A 12,867-nucleotide genomic window follows, 5' to 3' on the forward strand; every position below is an offset into this window, starting at 1 on the left:
GTATACTACCCTCCTTGCTGTTTGTGACTAGGAGCTTCTCTATCACTTATTCGATGACACACTTCATATCTCTAAGGCATGGCATTTCTTCAAGTCCATGCTGGCGCGCAAACGGCCAAATCCGCCAGTATTTAATAGGGCACTGAAGTTGAACGTATCCCTCAACGAGCTATCATTACAAGTGAGAGAGATATTTTCCCCCCAGCCTACACGCGCATCTGCGCTACCCGTAGGCTTAGCGCTCGATGTTAGCGTGTACGATGTTGCTTTAGCTATAGACGAGCTAGAGACGTCATTGCATCACGATAACCATCTCAGCGCTCCCAGTCCGGATCTATACGGATTCACAAGCAGCTTACACCGTCTGCCGTGCTGTTGGGGCAGAACACGCCATACTTAACTCTATCCCAGCAATGGTTTGTCATCTACGAAATAAGGGCTACATTATAATAAAGTGGATTCCCACACACGAAGGGATGAGTGGAAACGATATGGCGCACCTGGCATCGCGCTTAGCTTCTCCATGCTTATATTTTCCTGGGGCGGACGTTTTCCCTGATTCGTCGCCCAATGCACTCCACCAGCCCAGCTCGCCTGTCACGGATGTGGCTGAGACGTGGCGATGTGGGCATCCTGCGTGAGGGCACTGTAGCACCCTCGCGCATCTTGGCAATCTTGGACTTTGCGGGCTATCAACTGGAACATTCCGTAGGGCAGCGCTCCTCCGCCGCGCTCAGACTGGTACGTTGCTCTCACGAGCCAAGCTTCAGCTTATAATTTTAGAAGCCTATGCCATTCCCCAGTGCCAGGCTAGAAAAACAGCCGAACATCTTCTGTGGTTGTGCCCGTCATTTGGAGCCGTCCGGGAGGGCACGCTTCGTTCCCTCGGTACACAACCTACACTACCAGACTGGACTCATACCACTCTGAACCTTGGAACTTCTGACGCATAGCGATTTTCGCAGGCCGTTCTACAATACTTCCAGGAACCACAGGTACCAGGCTTGTTCTTCGCTAGAAGACCATAGGGCCATGAAGACAGCTGTCTCCCTTCCCAACCTCCCTAATCCCCGCTTCCTAAATTACCGTTACAAAATTTTAAAGCAACATTTTTTGACCGTCTTTAGACTATTGTTACTCGAACCTACGAACAGTCACTTTAAATCTTTCCAACGGTTTTTAGAGTTCCTAAAAATTCGCTAGCAACACCCTAGCAGCAATTGGCAGCCAACGTTAATTTGAAACGTATTGACACGTGTACTTATCTTTTTCGGGCAACCACGTTTCGCCGCCTAACAAATGTAATCGCACAGCGTGGGACGCGCCTGCATGTATACGAAGTTTCTGGAAAGTTATCAATGCTTCTATCCGCTGTCTGTTGTCGCCGAACCTTATGTTATCTGATTTCATCACCTGATGCGAATGGTGTAGAACTTTGTGGAAGGCACGCGGGTCCGAATGATTAGTCTGGAACATTCGAAGGCTGTTCTTTAAAAGCTGACGCGCTTGACCCGCTGATCAGATTTTCGACGATCGCCGACCGTGTTCGCCGCTATCGTTGTGCTATAAGTGTAGCCTGTTTTTGTGGGTACAGGTTCGCCCAATAAAAGTTAGTTTTGTCTTTCACAGTATTTGCTACTGTGTTCTTCAACGTCACCACCACGTGACATCTGGTGGAGGTGCTTTTCGTTCATGTACCGGACGCCCCCGACAAGCCGTGATACAAGCCCGGACCGCAAAGAGAACACCAACGTAGTCCCGGAGCATCGAGCAAGCCGCCGTCTTCAACAGCTGCCCCCGGAGCACGGACTTCTACCTGAGAAGACCAAGAAGATTGTGGCCAGGGCAACCCCAATGGCAGCCCCAACGTCCCCCATCGTGCTGCAGCAGCCCAGGGAACCTCCGACGTCCCGCGGATCAACATTCGAGGACCCGGAAACCTGGCTCGAGACGTATAAGAGGGTCGCTATGTTTAACAGTTGGGATAGCGACGACAAGCTGCGGCATATCTATTTCGCACTGGAAGACGCCGCCAGGACCTGGTTCGAGAATCGAGAAGCCACCTTAACGACGTGGGACCTGTTCCGAAGCGCCTTCTTGCAAACGTTTACATGTGTCGTGCGAAAAGAGCGAGCCCAAGCACTACTATAGAAACCAGAGTGCAGCTGCCAAACGAGACGATCGCGATATTCACGGAGGAGATGGCCCGTCTTTCCCGGCACGCCGACCCGGAAATGTCAGAGGAGAAAAAAGTCAGCTTCCTGATGCGGGGCGTCAAGCAAGAACTTCTCGCAGGACTTATTCGTAACCCGCCGAAGACCGTAGCTGAGTTTTCTGCAGAGGCATCGACGATTGAGAAAACTCTGGAGATGCGCACCCGGCAATATAACCGCCAGGGGCTCACGCCGCAGTACGCTATCCAAGGACTGGATTCCGACGACCTTCAGGAGACCATCACGGCCATTGTGCGCGAAGAACTGCGCAAGGTCCTGCCTTCGTCGCAGCCTCAAGTGGCTTCGATCGCCGACATCGTGAAAGAAGAGGTGCACCGATCGCTTGGAGTTCCCGAGCTGCAACCACAATTACCGCAGCCCCAGCCAAAAGCGATGACATACGCCGCCGTCGCACGCCGTCAAGGTCCCCCTCCGCGACCACGCCAGGGCCCTGCAACGACGCAATTCCGTCGTCCGCCGCCGCCGCCAGCACGCCCACCCTTCGCCCAGCGCACCTACGCGAGGAAGACGGACATTTGGCGAGCCCCCGACCACCGCCCGCTCTGCTATCACTGCGGAGAAGCCGGTCATGTGTATCGCCGATGCCCATACCGGGAGATGGGACTGCGAGGTTTCGCCGTCAACGCTCCGCTCCCGCAGCAAGGTGAACGCCCTCGCGATATCGCCGACTACCTCGCCGCTACTCAGTGGAGCTCTCGACGACCGTCGCGTTCGCCATCACCAGGCCGCTCGCTACCTCTCGCCGCAGCGCCGACCATACACTGGCCCAGCCCGGGGCCGGTCAGCGAGCCCATATCCGGAAAACTAAAAGCAGCAACCGATGGAGGTGCGGTTGCTGTTCGTCGAACTGACGAAGATCCTCCGTCGCCGACGAAGACGACGAAGAAACCATCTCGACGACCTAATGACGACACGCCGCCGTCCCGACGAAGTCAGGAAGCAGAGACTACACCGACGAAAGACGGCTTGACGACGCGACGTTCCAGCTTCAGTTCAACGCGACGCAGCCGTGATCCGACGCCAAGACAGAACTGCAACGCCAGACAAAGGACCACCGACCTCGACGTACTTCTCGACGGCCACGCAGTCACTGCCTTAGTCGACACAGGGGCCGATTACTCCGTAATCAGTGGACACATCGCCGCCCAGTTGAAGAAGGTTAAGACTGCATGGGAGGGCCCTCAAATTCGTACCGCTGGAGGACACCTCATTACGCCGACTGGAATCTGCACGGCAAGAATAACCGTTCATGACCGGACTTACCCTGCCACCTTCGTTATCCTCCAACAGGGTTCACGAGACGTCATTCTCGGCATGGACTTCCTGACCAACACGGCGCAGTCATAGACCTGAAGTCAAGATAACGCTGTCGGAAGATCAAGCGATACCGCCGGAGAGCTTTCGTAGTCACCACGCCTTGAGTGTTCTCGAAGATCAAGTGAGCATCCCGCCTCGCTCGAGCATTGTTATTTCGGTCGGCACCGAAACACCCGCTGTCGTAGAAGGCGTCATCGAAGCCGACCAACGTCTACTGCTAGACCGTGAAATTTGCGTCGCAAGAGGGATCGCTCGACTGCATGGAGGGAAAACTGAAGTGTCGCTGACAAACTTCAGCCAAGAGTTCAAGCACATCAACAAGGGCACGACGATCGCGTACATCGAGGAAATTCTGGAAACCAGTAATGCGTTTGTCCTCTCGGATTCGGCCGCATCTACCCCGACGACCATGGTTCCCGAACCAGACTACGACATTAATCCAAGTCTCCCCGTGATTAAGCGACAGCAGCTCAGAAGTCTGCTCCGACGATACAAAGGCTCCTTTTCGACGTCATCGAGGATTCGACAAACACCAGTCGCCAAGCATCGCATAATCACCGAGTACGCTCGACCACTCCGCCAGAGCCCTTATCGAGTTTCGCCGCGAGAGCGCGAAGCTATAAGAGAACAAGTCGACGAAATGCTGCGCGACGACATCATCCAAAAGCCCGTGGGCATCCCCTGTTGTCCTGGTGAAGAAAAAGGACGGAACCCTACGTTTCTGCGTCGATTATCGTCGTCTGAACAAGATCACGAAGAAAGACGTATACCCCCTCCCACGGATAGACGACACATTGGATCGGCTCTGCAACGCTAAATACTTCTCCTTGATGGGCCTCAAGTCTGGCTATTGGCAAATAGAAGTCGACGAAAGAGATCGCGAAAAGACCGCCTTCATCACCCCAGACGGCCTCTACGAGTTCAAGGTAATGCCATTTGGACTGTGCTCGGCGCCTGCAACGTTCCAGCGCGTGATGTACACGGTTTTAGCAGGATTGAAGTGGCAGACCTGTCTCGTTTACTTGGATGACGTCGTTGTATTCGCCGGAAATTTCGACGATCACCTTAGGCGGCTTGCGACAATACTAGAGGCCATCAAGTCGTCAGGGCTTACTCTGAAGCCGGAAAAATGCCGCTTCGCTTACGATGAGCTTCTGTTCCTAGGCCACGTAATCAGCAAATCTGGTGTCCGTCCAGACCCGCAAAAGACAGCTGCGATCGCACAGTTCCCGTAACCCACCAACAAGAAGGCAGTGCGTATATTCCTTGGCATGTGTGCCTACTACAGGCGCTTTGTCAAGGACTTTTCACGCATCGCCGAGCCGTTGACACGTTTAACTAAATGTGATGTTGAGTTCAAGTGGGAAACGCCGCAGGCCGACGCATTTGAAGAACTCAAACGACGCATGCAGTCGCCGCCGGTACTTGCGCACTTCGACGAGTACGCCGATACAGAAATCCATACTGACGCCAGTAGCCTAGGCCTCGGTGCCGTTCTAGTCCAGAGAAGAAGCAGAGTCGAACAGGTGATAGCTTACGCTAGCCGGTCGCTGTCAAAAGCGGAAGGCAACTATTCTACCACCGAAAAGGAATGCCTCGCCATCGTTTCGGCTACAGCTAAATTTCGCCCTTATCTTTATGGCAGGCCATTCAAAGTCGTCAGTGACCATCACGCGTTGTGTTGGCTAGCGAATATAAAGGATCCTTCAGGACGACTGGCGCGGTGGAGCCTCAGACTACAAGAATACGACATCACTGTAACCTACAAGTCCGGACCAAAACACTCCGATGCCGATTGCCTATCACGCGCACCCATTGACCCGCCGCCGCAAGATGACGAGAATGACGACGCCTTCCTTAGAATGATAAGCGCGGAAGACTTCGCTGAACAGCAACGGGTAGACCCGGAGCTAAAAGGCCTCGTCGAATATTTGGAAGGGCACACCGACGTTGTCCCCAGGGCATTTAGCGCGGATTATCTTCCTTCACGCTTCAAAACAATCTACTCGTGAAGAAGAAGTTCTCACCAGTCCGCGCCAATTACCTCCTTGTTGTCCTGTCAGGACTTCGTCCAGAAGTATTGCACGCCCTACATGACGATCCGACCGCTGGACACCTCGGATTTCACCGGACACTATCGAGGATACAAGAAAAGTATTATTGGCCGCGCCTGACCGCCGACGTCGCCCGTTATGTCAGAACATGCCGAGACTGTCAGCGACGCAAGACACCGCCGACAAGGCCAGCCGGATTACGACAGCCAATCGAGCCTCCTTGCCGACCATTCCAGCAGATCGGGATGGACTTGCTGGGACCCTTTCCGACGTCAATAACCGGAAATAAGTGGATCGTCGTGGCGACGGACTACCTCACCCGCTTCGCTGAAACAAAAGCACTGCCGAAAGGTAGCGCAGCCGAAGTGGCGAAATTCTTTGTCGAAAACATCCTGCTGCGACATGGCGCCCCAGAAGTCCTCATCACCGACAGAGGAACGGCCTTTACAGCGGAGCTCACCCAAGCCATTCTGAAATACAGTCAGACAAGGCACAGAAGGACAACGGCCTACCACCCACAGACGAATGGTCTTACGGAGCGCCTGAATAAGACCCTCGCCGACATGCTAGCGATGTACGTCGACGTCGAACACAAGACCTGGGATGCCGTCCTGCCGTACGTAACATTCGCTTACAACACGGCGGTGCAAGAAACAACACAGATCACGCCGTTCAAGCTGGTCTACGGCAGGAACCCGACGACGACGCTCGACGCCATGCTGCCGCACGTCACTGACGAGGAGAACCTCGACGTCGCTACCCACCTCCAGCGCGCCGAAGAAGCCCGACAACTCGCCCGCCTGCGGATCAAGAACCAGCAGCGTACCGACAGCCGACACTACAACCTCCGACGACGCTTCGTCGAGTACAAGCCCGGTGACCGTGTTTGGGTTTGGACCCCTATACGCCGACGAGGGCTTAGCGAGAAGCTTTTGCGTCGCTATTTCGGACCGTACAAGATCATCCGTCGTATTGGCGCACTGGACTATGAGGTCTTGCCAGACGGCATTTCGCTGTCACAGCGGCGCCGCTCACGACCTGAAATTGTCCACGTTGTGCGGCTCAAGCCGTACTACCAGCGTTGATGAACTTTGGGACTTCGCGTAACTGACCTTTGAACTTTGTTTCTTTTCGTTGTTTTGTTACTTATGTTTAATAAGTGTCATTTTGTGTTTCGCTCTCTTATATTTGTAGCATCGGGACGATGCTTTCTAAGAGGGGGGTATTGACACGTGTACTTATCTTTATCGGGCAACCACGTTTCGCCGCCTAACAAATGTAATCGCACAGCGTGGGACGCGCCTGCATGTATCCGAAGTTTCTGGAAAGTTATCGATGCTTCTATCCGCTGTCTGTTGTCGCCGGACCTTATGTTATCTGATTTCATCACCTGACGCGAATGGTGTAGAACTTTGTGGAAGGCACGCGGGTCCGAACGATTATAATCGTTCGGACCAGACTATGTTCCAGACTATAGTCTGGAACATTCGACGGCTGTTCTTTAAAAGCCGACGCGCTTGACCCGCTGATCAGATTTTCGACGATCGCCGACCGTGTTCGCCGCTATCGTTGTGCTATAAGTGTAGCCTGTTTTTGTGGGCACAGGTTCGCCCAATAAAAATTAGTTTTGTCTTTCACAGTATTTGCTACTGTGTTCTCCAACGTCACCACCACGTGACAATATTCATAGGATTTCTGGCAACTTCCTGCTGTTGTAACACAACAGGGCCAGGGAAAACAGGCTTCGAATAAACCAGTCGTACCTAGCAACTGTAACCCATGGACGCGCAGTCGCTTCGTTACTTATACAGGCTGTTCCAGCGAACACTTCCAAAATTTTTTAAAGGTTGCCTGGGGCAGATAGCTTAACTCTAGTTTATGAGCCTAAGAGTTTATGGGTCTAATCGAAGCGGCGGACACTACTTGCACAAAACATTGAAATGCAAAATCGACGAATTAACAAGAATTCACTAATTAACTTTTTTAGCTTATCACCTTATGACCCATCACCCTTACGCTGGCGGACTCCTTGGCGCGGTAACACAGGGGCAGAAGCTCCGCCCCTGTAGCTTTCTCTTCATAGCCACAGAATGCTGTCCGAGAGTATAGCATTCTACAATCGCTTGTTTAGACCCCATCATGACTGTAAATTATTTCAAACCTGCTACCAACATGTTCCCTATGACATTCTAGAAATATTGTCCATTATCGGTCACGTTATTTGAATAAAAACGAGTTCAACGCTGCTTATGTACTTATACTAACCTGGAGATTTGTAGTTTTATATTACCCAGTGCACAGGTACACTTCACTACAAGACTCAAAGCCACAGCTATATATTTCACTTTCTTCTGCCCCATTACCGTCGGGTCGCCCTACATATGTGTAAATGCGATCTTAATATAGCAGTGACAAGTTATCTGAGCTCTTAGCACTCTCATTGCTCGATGTCCGTAATGTCCAGTTGCACCACGGGTAGCGCCTTTCGAAAGGCGTCCCAATCCGTAATGCGATGCTTCCTTATGCCGCTGTTGCCTCGGCCTTCGAGCGGTACGACGACCTCCACGATGTAATGATCGCTGCCCAGCTCTTGGCCCGTGTTTCTCCATTTTGCTTCTCTCGATCCTCCGTCGGTTTTGACGAAGGTAAGGTCCGGAGTGGTGTCTCTCGTAACCGATGTGCCGATCCTGGTGGGAAAGGCCAACATCCTTGAGACGATGGAAGGAGCCACCAAAGAGCTGGAGACGGACGAACGGATAGACAAGATGGACAGTCGGCTGGCCCACCTGATAGAAGCCAAGCAGTCCATAAAGGCGAGGTGGCAGAAGCGACGAACTAACCGAAGTGTAAGGAAGAAAATCACTGAGCTCAACAGGCAGATCGAGGTCCACTGCAGGGTGCTATGCACCAAACAGTGGAACGAGGCCTGCAACGAAGCCGACGGACAGATGCACAAGGGCAAGACGTGGAACATGCTGCGGCACCTCCTCGACGAAACCAAGACCAAGGGCCACCAACACAACAACCTGGCCAGAATCCTACACAAGGCAATCTGTGAAGACGGGGAGGACGAGGTCAAGGGGCGCTTGGACGCCAAGTACCTACCGACCACCCCCACGGAAAGACACCCGGATTACCAAGGCAACGAGAACGAGACGCTAGATCGAGACATCCAGACATGGGAAGTCAGAGTTGCCCTGCAGGGTCTCAATGGCAGGTCCGCCGCGGGTCCCGATCGAGTGACCAACAGAGCGCTCAAGAACCTCAACGAAGCGGCCATCGAAACGCTCACGAACTTCTACAAGTGCTGGCAAGAAGGAAGGCTGCCCAAGCAATGGAAAGCAGCCAAGACGATCCTCATCCCCAAGCCTGGCAAGCCACCCAACATAGAGAACCTCAGGCCGATCTCGCTCACTTCGTGCGTGGGAAAGGTCCTCGAGCACGTTCTCATGAACAGGTGGCAGCGTTACCTGGAAGAATCGGAGCTTTACCCAAATTCCATCATCGGGTTTCCGAAGAAGATCGGGACGCAAGACGCCATGATCTTACTGAAGAATGAGATCATCGACGATACGACGGGCACCAAGGACAACAGAGCCATACTCGGGCTGGACTTGCAGAGCGCCTTTGATAAAGTGAGGCACTCGGCTATAGAGGAATTCCAGATCAAGCTACAGAACAGGTATTCGGCTTTAAGCCACGAAGAGGTTCTTAGTGTTGAAGCAATGAACGACAATCTTGTGGGCATCATTAAGGAGTGTGCAATAGAAGTCGGTGGTAACTCCGTTAGACAGGATACCAGTAAGCTATCGCAGGAGACGAAAGATCTGATCAAGAAACGCCAATGTATGAAAGCCTCTAACCCTACAGCTAGAATAGAACTGGCAGAACTTTCGAAGTTAATCAACAAGCGTAAGACAGCTGACATAAGGAAGTATAACATGGATAGAATTGAACAAGCTCTCAGGAACGGAGGAAGCCTAAAAAAAGCAGTAAAGAAGAAACTAGGAATTGGCAAGAATCAGATGTATGCGCTAAGAGACAAAGCCGGCAATATCATTACTAATATGGATGAGATAGTTCAAGTGGCTGAGGAGTTCTATAGAGATTTATACAGTACGAGTGGCACCCACGATGATAATGGAAGAGAGAATAATCTAGAGGAATTCGATATCCCAGAAGTAACGCCAGAAGAAGTAAAGAAAGCCTTGGGAGCTATGCAAAGGGGGAAGGCAGCTGGGGAGGATCAGGTAACAGCAGATTTGCTGAAGGATGGTGGGCAGATTGTTCTAGAAAAACTGGCCAGCCTCTATACGCAATGCCTCAAGACCTCGAGCGTACCGGAATCTTGGAAGAACGCTAACATAATCCTAATCCATAAGAAAGGCGACGCCAAAGACTTGAAAAATTATAGACCGATCAGCTTACTGTCCGTTGCCTACAAAGTATTTACTAAGGTAATTGCAAATAGAATCCGGAACACCTTAGACTTCCGTCAACCAAAGGACCAGGCAGGATTCCGTAAAGGCTACTCAACAATAGATCATATTCACACTATCAATCAGGTGATAGAGAAATGTGCGGAATATAACCAACCATTATATATAGCTTTCATTGATTACGAGAGCGTTTGATTCAGTCGAAACCTCAGCAGTCATGGAGGCATTGCGGAATCAGGGTGTAGACGAGCCGTATGTAAAAATACTGAAAGATATCTATAGCGGCTCCACAGCCACTGTACTCCTCCATAAAGAAAGCAACAAAATCCCAATAAAGAAAGGCGTCAGGCAGGGAGATACGATCTCTCCAATGCTATTCACAGCGTGTTTACAGGAGGTATTCAGAGACCTGGATTGGGAAGAATTGGGGATAAGAGTAAATGGAGAATACCTTAGTAACTTGCGCTTCGCTGATGATATTGCCTTGCTTAGTAACTCAGGGGACCAACTGCAATGCATGCTCACTGATCTGGAGAGGCAGAGCAGAAGGGTGGGACTAAAAATGAATCTGCAGAAAACTAAAGTAATGTTTAACAGTCTCGGAAGGGAACAGCAGTTTACGATAGGTAGCGAGGCACTGGAAGTGGTAAGAGAATACATCTACTTAGGACAGGTAGTGACTGCTGATCCAGATCATGAGAGTGAAATAATCAGAAGAATAAGAATGGGCTGGGGTGGTTTGGCAGGCATTCGCAGATCATGAACAGCAGGTTGCCATTATCCCTCAAGAGAAAAGTGTATAACAGCTGTGTCTTACCAGTACTCACGTACGGGGCAGAAACCTGGAGGCTTACGAAAAGGGTTCTACTTAAATTGAGGACGACGCAACGAGCTATGGAAAGAAAAATGATAGGTGTAACGTTAAGGGATAAGAAAAGAGCAGATTGGGTGAGGGAACAAACGCGCGTTAATGACATCTTAGTTGAAATCAAGAAAAAGAAATGGGCATGGGCAGGACATGTAATGAGGAGGGAAGATAACCGATGGTCATTAAGGGTTACGGACTGGATTCCGAGGGAAGGGAAGCGTAGCAGGGGGCGACAGAAAGTTAGGTGGGCAGATGAGATTAGGAAGTTTGGAGGGTCAACATGGCCACAATTAGTACATGACCGGGGTAGTTGGAGAAGTATGGGAGAGGCCTTTGCCCTGCAGTGGGCGTAATCAGGCTGATGATGATGACTCGGCTATCCTGGCCCAAGTATCTAGACTAAACATGGGCAGAAGGACATACCAGTACATCAAAGACTTCCTGACGGAACGGACCACCGAAATCTGCGCGGGAGACCTGCAGCTCGAAGAGAAGAAGCTGGGCAGCGTCGGAACTCCGCAGGGCTCGGTGATCTCCCCGCTTCTCTTCAACCTCGTGATGATCGGGGTGACCAACCGGCTAGAAAGAGTAGCGGGAGTCCGACACACCATCTACGCCGACGACGTTACGCTATGGGTACCGGGAGGAAGCGACGGACACATCGAGACAACGCTGCAAGAAGCGGTCAACGCCATCGAGGAGCAGCTGGGCGTGTCTGGACTCGTTTGCTCTCCGGCCAAGTCAGAACTGCTGGTGATTCCACCGACAGGAGCGGGCAGGAAAAGAAAGAATATGGAAGTCAAGTACGAGTGGCCCAAGATCACGGTCAAGACAGCGGGAGGACAAGTAATACCGGTGGTCGAGAAGATTCGAGTGCTCGGGCTGCTCATCCAGCGAAACCGAGTCAACGGTGAAACGGTCAACAAGCTCGCGGCCAAAGCGGCCACGGCAATGAGACTCATCAAGAGGGTGTCCAACAGAAGAGCGGGGATGAAGGAGGAGAGCCTGACTAGGCTCGTTCAATCCTTCGCAGTTAGCCACATAACGTACGTGGCCGCTTTCCACAACTGGAGGCCGAGCGAACGTAACAAGATAGACGCCACCATACGCAAGGCGTATAAGGCGGCACTCGGCCTCCTCGGGAGCACGAGCACCGAAAAATTCATGGCGCTGGGAGGCCACAACACGCTGGACGAAATAGCCGAAGCACAGAGAACGGCGCAACTCGAGCGTCTCTCTGAAACGAGAACCGGAAGAAAGATACTGCGGGACCTTGGCCTCGAGCCGAGGGAAGGCGAGCAGCAGAAAGACGTACCTATACCGGATAGCATCAACAGAAAGCTCAGGGTCTGCCCGATCCCGAGGAACGTGAACCCCGAGCACAACAAGGAGCGGAGGTTGGCGAGGGCCAGGGCTCTCGTGGACCTCCACGCCAGAGAAGAAGGCGCCGTCTACGTGGACGCGGCAGAGTATCGAGGGAGCAGCGACGCATACGCGGTGGTGGCTGTCGGGGCATCGACGGGTGAAACGAAGACCGCGGCGAGCGTCCGGACTCGAGAGGCGCACCGGGCGGAGGAGGTGGCCATCGCCTTGGCCGTCTCCGACCCCGGATGCACTAAAGTGTTGTGTGACTCTAGAACGGCAGTGAGGAACTACGCCAAGGGTAGAGTATGTAGTGAGGCTGCGCGCATACTGCGCAAGGCCGAAGACATCGGACGCAAAAGCGCTGTGGTGATCAAGTGGTTTCCGGCCCACATGGGAAGTGACGTGTCGGAACGCGGGAACCTGAACCACAACGAGACGGCCAACTCGGCCGCGCGAGGACTAACCAACCGCGCAGCTGCAAGCACGGCCGACTCGGAGTGTTGGTCGCGGTGCAGTGCCAAGGACAAGACGACCACCTTCAACGAAATAGTGAAGTGGTACAGACTTAACAGACAGACTATGCCGCCACC

Source organism: Dermacentor andersoni, chromosome 2 (genome assembly GCF_023375885.2).
Source record: "Dermacentor andersoni chromosome 2, qqDerAnde1_hic_scaffold, whole genome shotgun sequence".
Classification (NCBI taxonomy): domain Eukaryota; kingdom Metazoa; phylum Arthropoda; class Arachnida; order Ixodida; family Ixodidae; genus Dermacentor; species Dermacentor andersoni.